General features: G+C 40.5%; 1 protein-coding gene across 1 annotated transcript in view; it reads left to right on the plus strand.

Moving 5' to 3' along the window:
• Positions 1–38: 38 nt before the first annotated feature.
• The window catches only part of Kif24 (kinesin family member 24), a 67,833-nt gene continuing 59,245 nt past the window's right edge, over positions 39–8,626 (plus strand). The window contains exon 1 of the mRNA XM_050156118.1: positions 39–212. The gene's annotated coding sequence lies outside the window, so the exon portion shown is untranslated. The remainder of the gene's footprint in view (positions 213–8,626) is intronic.

Here is an 8,626-nt window from a genome sequence, read left to right on the forward strand (position 1 = left end):
TTGGTCGGCGGTGCGGGACTACGGGCGGGCGGGAGTCAGCGCGCGCGTTCGAACGGGCGCTTGGCGGCGTTGCCATGGGGACGTGGCCCGGCAGTCGCCTGCGGCGGGTTGACAGCACGGCTGGTAGCCTGGTTTTAGGGCTTTCTCCAGACGAGATTATTTCTCGCGCCCTCCGAGGAAACTGACCGAAGAGGAGCCCAGAAGCCCCCGAGGTGAGACAGGGTCGCGGGTTTAAGCCCTGCGCCTGCGCGGGAGAGGGTGCGCCTGTCCGCGGAGCGGTGCGTGGGGAGTCCGGCGTTTGCTGGGCACCTAGAATTTGGCTTCTCCCGGTTCTTCGACGGTTCACACACTCACCACGTTTCATCTCCCTAGCTACGATTTCTTCGGCCATTGTCTCGAAAACTACCGTTCTTGGGACTTTTGAGTCCCCAAAGTCCTCTTGCCTTTGAAACACACTCCTCAGAGCGCTTCTACTCGACTTTGGGTTGTTTTCTGTACTTCCGGGAAACTCGTTCTTCTTTTTCTCATATAATTTTGAACTCTGAGATGAGACAGACGTTTCACAATGTCTTGCATATAGTAGATTTTTAGGAAATATTCGTTCAGTTGAGTTTAACTCACTGCAAAAAGATTCTATTTTCTTTCATGCCTTGTTTCATTCAAAGATGATTTGGAGGCAGGTGGAAGAGCCTGAAAATTCGACGTTGGGGTTTCCACCTTTTGTGAAAGGTAAAGTTGTGAACTGGTTGCTACAACTCTCCTCACATTTGCAGTCTGATCCACCAATACCTTTTATCGGGCTCCTAAATGTATTCCCCTAAAACAGACCATTCTGGCCGGGTGGTGGTGGCAGCGGGCGCGCCCTTAATACCAGCACTCGGAAGGCAGAGGCAGGTGGATCTCCGTGAGTTCGAGGCCAGCCTGGTAACAGAGCAAAGTTCCAGGACAGGCTCCAAAGCTACAGAGAAACCCTGTCTCAAAAAAACGAAACAAAAAAATCCAGACTATTCTGTTGTTATTTGTGAGAGGGTTTTCTCTTTTCATTTCATGGTTACATCTTGGAAAATGTAGTTAATTTCTTGAGTTTGAATTTTTCACTTGCATGCATGCATGCATGTGCGCCACAGCACTCAAATGAAAGTCAGAAAACAGCTTTGAGGAGTTAGTTCTCGTTTCCCATTTTGTTGAGGCAGGATCTGTTTTGTTTCTGCTGCTGCATATGTTCTCCCATCATGCCTCCTGTTTCCCCATAGTACTGGGTTTATAGACCACATGTGACCTCTGCCATGCCTCCCTGGGCTACAGACATGCTCTACCCCATGTGACCTTTTATGTAGGTTCTGGGCATTGACCTCAAGTCATTAGGCTTATGGATTATGTGCATTTCCCTACCAGGCCATTTCCTTGGCCCTGATTTGAGTTTTTAATTTAATTTATTTGGTTTTTTGAGACAGGCTTTCTCTGTAGCTTTGGAGCCTGTCCTGGAACTAGCTCTTGTAGACCACTCCGAACTCACAGAGATCCGCCTGCCTCTGCCTCCCAAGTGCTGGGATTAAAGGCATGCACCACCACCGCCCAGCTGAGTTTTTTTTTTATGTGTATTATGTGCACCTTGTGGATGTCTAGTGAGAAGGAAGTCGGAAGAGGGTGTTGGATCCCCAGAGCTGTAGTTACAGACAGTTGTGAGCTACCATGTGGGTGCTGGGAATAGAATCCTGGTCTTTTGAAAGAACAGCCAGTGCTCTTAACCACTGAACCTAACCCCATTTATTTGGGTTTTTTTGTTTGTTTGTTTGTTTGTTTGAGATAGCATTCCACACTGTAGCTAGAACATGCAGTAATCCTCCTGTCTCAGCTTCTTGAGTGCTGAAATTGTTGTTGTTATTATTGTTATTATTATTATTATTTTGTTTTTCAAGATAGGGTTTATCTGTATTACAATCCTAGCTGTCCTGGAACTAGCTCTGATAGATCAGGCTAGCCTCAAACTCACAGACTTCAACCTGCCTCTCTGCCTCTGCCTCCCAAGTGCTGGGATTAAAGGTGTGCGCCATTACTGCCCAACTGAATGCTGAAGCTTTCAAGGAAAATTAGGAAAATTACCCTAATCCAACAGTTTGAAACCAGCCTAGGTAACATCGTGGCCAAGACCTAATCCTGCCGTGCTAGGGTGGAGCCCAGGGCATTAAGCATGCTTGGCAAATGCTTCACCACTGAGCTACATCTCAAACAAGAGACGGTTTTAGTGGTAGTAATATTGGCAGTAACAATTGTAGCAGTGGTGGTGGTAGTTGTAGGAATCTAATATGCTTTCTATTTCAGGTCTGAGTGGTACCAACACCTATTTCCCTAACCCCAAAGAACAGTTCAGCAGAGGAATAGATGGTTAGTTGATGGGTTTGAAACAGATTTTTTCTGTATAGCCCTGGCTACACAATTCTGGAACTCAAGACTAGACAGACTTCAAACTCAAATCTGCCTGCCTCTGCTTCCCTACTGCTTGGATTAAAACGGTGTGCCACTACCCCTGACTTTTGTAAGGGGTTATTGTTACGTGATTCATGTATTCAGTCATGGAATCATTTTAACTGTGATGGATTGAAGTACTTGTTTATCTAGCATGCCTGAAACCCTGGATTCAATCCTCTGCACCACATAAAACTAGCAGTTATGGTCACAAATGCTTAGCACTTAAGAAGTCTAAGTAGGCAGGAGGAAGTGTAAGAAGGCAGGACCAAAGGTCAGAGCTATTCTGGACTCTTGGAATTTAAGGTCAGCCTGGGCTACCTGAGACACCATCTCAGAAAACAAACAAATAAACAAAAACAACAAAAAACCATAAAGTTGTCTATTTTACTATGAAGTGAACTTACCTAGTATTTGGAAGCATTGTATAATACTGGTATTTAACTAGTATCGAGAATAGTATATTATATCCAGGCCACAATTTCAGGCTGAGAATTCACCAGCAATGAGGAGCAAAACTGAAAACTATTTTTAGTTAGCCATCTGTTTATGTTGACATATGATTGGTTCTTGCTGGGAGCAAGCTTTTAATCCCAGCACTTGGGAGGCAGAGGCAGGGAGATCTCTGAGTTTCAAGCCAGCCTGGTCTATAAAGCAAGTTCCAGAACAACCAGGGCTACACAGAGAACCCCTGTCTTAAAAAACAAACAAACAAACAAGCAAACAAAAACTAGTGGTCTATACTAATGTGGCCAATATATAGATAATCATTTACTCTTCTAGAAAATTCATGTCATTGTTTTGAATAAATAAAATTATTCCTCACTTTATCCATTTGTGAAAAATGAAAGATTAATTGGATAGCACCATTACATGTTAATAATTTAGATCACAGTAAATGAGGTTATTTATATACTTTTTAACTTTAAAAAGCAAGTTGATTTTTCAAGACAGAATTTCTCTGTGTAGCCCTGGCTGTTCTGGAACTAGCTCTGTAGACCAGGATAGCCAAGATTCTCCTGCCTTTGTCTCCTGAGCGCTGGGACTAAAGGTACCCCACCTCTACCCAACCAACTTGGAAATTGATAAAGGAAATTGAAAAATAAATAGCCTTTATTTTTCCAGGAAAACACATGATATATGGTTTGTTGACATGGTTTTCTGGCTACAACTGGCAAAAAATCTTTTAAGTGACAAGTTCCTGAGATTGGGTTAGACCAAAATTTTAAAGTTTAAAAATAAACCTCTGGATTTAACTCCAGCATTGGTTACTACCTGTCTCTGTATATAGAGACTACTGTACTTGTGCTGACTTAAGATGACGGGGTTCAGCAATTTTACTATGTTCATTTTTAGGTGATTACCACCAAACTTAAAAACTTAATAAACCTGTTAAGGGCAGGTCTTGAAGCAAATCACAGAGTATTTATAGTTAATCATAAAAGAACTTTTTCTTTCAGTTACAAATCGAAATAATTTCAAAGTAGTTTTTTTAAAAGTATTATAATAGTAACTCACATATTAGTGTCCAAAAGTCCACAGCTGACCTTAGGAATTCCATTGCGTACCATCTGTTCTAGTTCCTTTGCAGCTGCTGCTTTAAACAGTTGTCCCCTCCTTTGTCTTCTTAAAGCTCAGCCATCTATAGATAGGATAATCCCTGAAGTTTGAAGTAACTGGTTCTCTTGAGAGGGAAGAGTAGACTGTAGTGTTTAATTTTTAATTGCCTCTTGGAATATGGAATTTTTTGTGTGTTATTTGGGATCTAATACCTAACCTGAGGTACAGAAATGTTTTATAAGAAGTGATCAAGAATGTTGAGTTATATTGTATCTGTTTTTAACTTGTATGTGTGTATTTGTGTGTGTGATGTGTATTGATAATTTACATACAAGCAGGCAACATTAGAGTCCGATACTTAAAATTTTTAAAATTTTTATACTTACCCTAGGGTTCCTCATACTTGGCAGACTTGCTCCCACCTAAAGGCAGATAAACCTGAAAATACTCTTAGCAGAAATCCATCTCATTTGCCCCTGGACAGCTTTGAACAAATGACCTTTTCTGTGTAGGGTGAAGGGAGGCCACTTGTTTGTCCTGGCTGCCCGGCTGCTCAGTCCCAAAATAACCACACAGAAATTGTATTAATTAAATCACTGCTTGGCCCATTAGCTCTATTACTGGCTAACTCTTAACTCTTAATTTAACCCATTGCTATTAATCTGAATGTCACCATGAGGTCGTGACCTACCAGCATTCCAGCATTTCTGACTCTGGTGGCGGATCCATGGCGTCTCTCTGGCTCTACCCTTCTTTCTCCCAGCATTCAGTTCTGTCTTCCCTGCCTACCTAAGATCTGCCCTATCAACAGGCCAGGGCAGTTTCTTTATTCATTAATGGTAATGAAAGCACACAGAGGGGACTCCCACATCACTTCCCTTTTTCTGTTTAAATAAAAAGGAAGGCTTTAACTTTAACATAGTAAAATTACATATAACAAAACAGGTATCAAATAAAAATTATAGTTACAATATTTATATCTATTTTATCTTTTATCATAACTCAGGAAAACTATATTATTACTATCCATTCTTCAGCTCCATCAAAGACTCCAGAAGGATATAATATTACCTAAGTAAACAGGAAGTACATTGTAAGCAACTTCCAAAATTCTAGAATTGACAGAGACATCTAGCTACCTGGACAGTCACCCCAAGTTCTTCTGTAACATTGGGACATCCATCTTTGGCCTACAGGCACATAGTATCAGCAGACTTTTCCACAAAGCAGAAAATTTCAAAGACAGGTCTGCCTATATTGGCACTTTGCCAGTCACTTTCTCTCTCCTGCAGAATGTCTCACAGACTCTTTTATGAAGCAGGAACTCCGAAGGATCATCTCATCTTTAGGGAAGTTCAGCAGTCATTTCTCTGTGGATCCTGCATGTCTAGTTCATCTAACAAACTCCATAAGGAGCCTCTTTGATGCCCATCTTCCTTTTGAAGTAAACTGATGCTGCCAGGAGCAGATGTGTCTCACTGTCATGAAAAGTCCTAAATTTTTAAAACATTTTAAATGCCATATTCTGAAGGTCTCTGAAAGATTTGAAGAATCCCTATCCATCTGAAATACTTCTCTGCACATCTATAAAATCTAACTAACATGACTACAAACTTCACTATTATAGAGGATTATCTATTAACCTATATTTCTTAATTATACATTACATTTTTAAAATGAACTACACAATCACAATACCTCAGTCAAGATCAGAAATACGTATACATATAACAAAATTGACCTTAAATTTGTATCAATAAACCAAGATTCATGCCAATGCAAATTATTCATATCTATGTCATCTCCCCCTTTAAATGTAAACAAACAATTATAAATAATAAACAATAATTGGGAATATGGGTATAGTTTTGTCCATACTGCTACCTGCTGTTTGGGGATGCTGTTAATCAGGTCTTTCATGGTATATCCTGTGTGTATCTCAGTCCAGCAGTTGGACAAAGTAATTTTTTGAGGGTGTTCACAGCAACCTTTCAGGGGGTGTGGTCTATGAAACCATATTGGTCTGGAAGCAATCCACAGGTTCTCATCTTCCGTGGAAACAAGAGAAGAACTTTTCCAAAGCAGCATATCCTTAGACCCAAATTTGAAAGTCATGATACCTTTATAATATATATGCTGGTTTAACATAGCAGCCCATACAATGAAATGTCTCTTTGTACTTAGCTCACTCACAGTCAAATAATTCAAAGAAAACACAATAATATACATAATCCAGACTCTCTGTGAATTTTCCATCTTTACGTGGCTTATTTTTCTTTACTCCTTTTAATCTATGACTATCTGTACTCTGTCTCTTTAAAGGCTTTTTTAAACGATTTACTTCTTTTCCAACTCTCTATACTCTTGCTTCTCTCTCCCAAGCCTATGTACATTCATCCAACACTGTGACTCATTTAGAGTTCTTTTATATCTGAATCTGTCCCAACACTGTGACTCATTTAGAGTTCTTTTATATCTGAATCTGTCCTTATTGCATTATCTGTAATTCTTTGCTGTCCAGGAGCACTTTTGCTTGCTAAGCACCTAAAAAAAAAAAATCTAGCCGGGCAGTGGTGCACGCCTTTAATCCCAGCACTCGGGAGGCAGGCGGATCTCTGTGAGTTAGAGGCCAGCCTGGTCTACAAGAGCTAGTTCCAGGACAGGAACCAAAAGCTACAGAGAAACCCTGTCTCGAAAATCAAAAAAAAAAAAATCTAAACTGTGACATTACTAGGTCAAATACGGTACCACCTGCTTGCCTGCCCAGTCTAAAACTTAAGCTGCACCATTCCTATGATACATACGGTACTGCCAGTATAGTGGAGCCGCTGGTGCCTCTGAGAGCCACGCACACTGCTCCATTCTCTGGCACACAGCCAGTCCATGTCACCATTAAGCAAGCTGCAGCAGTCTGCTCACAAACCCCTGCCCAAATGCTCTGTCTCCTAAAAGAGCCAGAGGTTGCACTGGCAGCAAAGCCCAGAAAGCCAGCATTTCAAAACTGCCGCTGTGGCTGAGTCAGGAAAAATCTTAAAGGAGCAGCAGCAAGCTGCCAGCAAACAGCAAGAAGCTGTGTTAAACTCTGTATTCTTCTTCTTCTTTTTTTTTTTTTTTTTTTTTTTTTTGGTCTAGAATTCCTTTTCAAGCCCTCTCGGGTTTTACGTGGATTTAGTTGGCCACGTGGGTGCCAATCTATAGGGGGAGGGAGGAGGCCTGGATGCTCAGCCCTGAAATAACCTCACAGAAACTGTATTAATTAAATCACTGCTTGATCCATTAGCTATAACTTCTTATTGGCTAACTCTTACATCTTATTTTAACCCATTTCTATTAATCTGTGTATTGCGATGTGGCAGTGGCTGACTCTGCTGGCGGATCCATGGCGTCTCTTTGATTCTGCCTTCTTCCTCCCAGCATTCTGGTTAATTTTTCCCACCTACCTAAATTCTGCCCTATCAACAGGCCCAAAGCAGTTTTTTTTTTTTTTTTTAACCAATGAAAGCAACACAAAGACAGAAGGACCTCCTACATCATTTCTGGATCATTAAGTATATATGTATTTGTTTCACAGATTTGTTTTTTTGTTTGTTTTTCTTTTTAGATTGTCACAAGTTTTATTGGTATAAATGCTAGAAATTTCTTTTTTTACTAGCAGTTGTCACTTAAAAACAGGTGTGAAAAACAATAATAATGAAACAAAAAAATGAATAATCATTTCATCTTGTTTCCAAATTCCTAAGAAAGAAAAAGTGAAATTTCCACAATATAGGAAATCTCTGTTTAGTCTCCATATTATATAATTGTAAAATAATGACTGGCTAGACCTGGTCGCACATTTGTAAGCCCAGCACTTGGGAGCATAACAAACATTAAATATTAGTCTGTTAAACACTGTATAATTTTTTATAAGAAATTTAAATCTTTTGCTCTTATCTGCCTTTAAAAAAAACTGTATACAAATGTTTTAAATCCCCTCCCACCATCACCAGCCACAGCAAAGTGTTTATGCAAAGGCCTTAGACTTAGACTTTGACTGTTTTAAGTAGCCTTCCCCATCCCCCTTTCCTTCGTTTTCTTTTTTTTTAATATTTATTTATTTATTTATTTATTTATTTATTTATTATGTATACAATAGTCTGTCTACATGTATGCTTGCAGAGCCAGAAGAGGGCACCAGACCTCATTACAGATGGTTGTGAGCCACCATGTGGTTGCTGGGAATTGAACTCAGGACCTTTGGAAGAGCAGGCAATGCTCTTAACCACTGAGCCATCTCTCCAGCCCCTCCTTCATTTTCTTTATGCCAATTCTTTTAATTGAAAGGACACAACACCTGTGTTAGAATAAAAACCAGGTACATACCAGGCAGTAGTAATGCACACCTTTAATCCCAGCACTGGGGAGGCAGAGACATGATCTCTATGATTGGGAGACCAGTCGGTCTACAGTGCAAGTTCCGGGATAGCCAGAGAAACCCTGTCTCAAAAAACAAAACAAATAAACCAAGTGTTCTTCCTACCCTGTATGCATGTTCTCTCCCTCTCTCTCTCTCTCTCTCTCTCTCTCTCTCTCTCTCTCTCTCTCTCTCTCTCTCTCTCTC

The sequence above is a fragment of the Alexandromys fortis genome, unplaced genomic scaffold, assembly GCF_014885135.2.
Source record: "Alexandromys fortis isolate MF-2015 unplaced genomic scaffold, M_Fortis_MF-2015_v1.1 scaffold_92, whole genome shotgun sequence".
Classification (NCBI taxonomy): domain Eukaryota; kingdom Metazoa; phylum Chordata; class Mammalia; order Rodentia; family Cricetidae; genus Alexandromys; species Alexandromys fortis.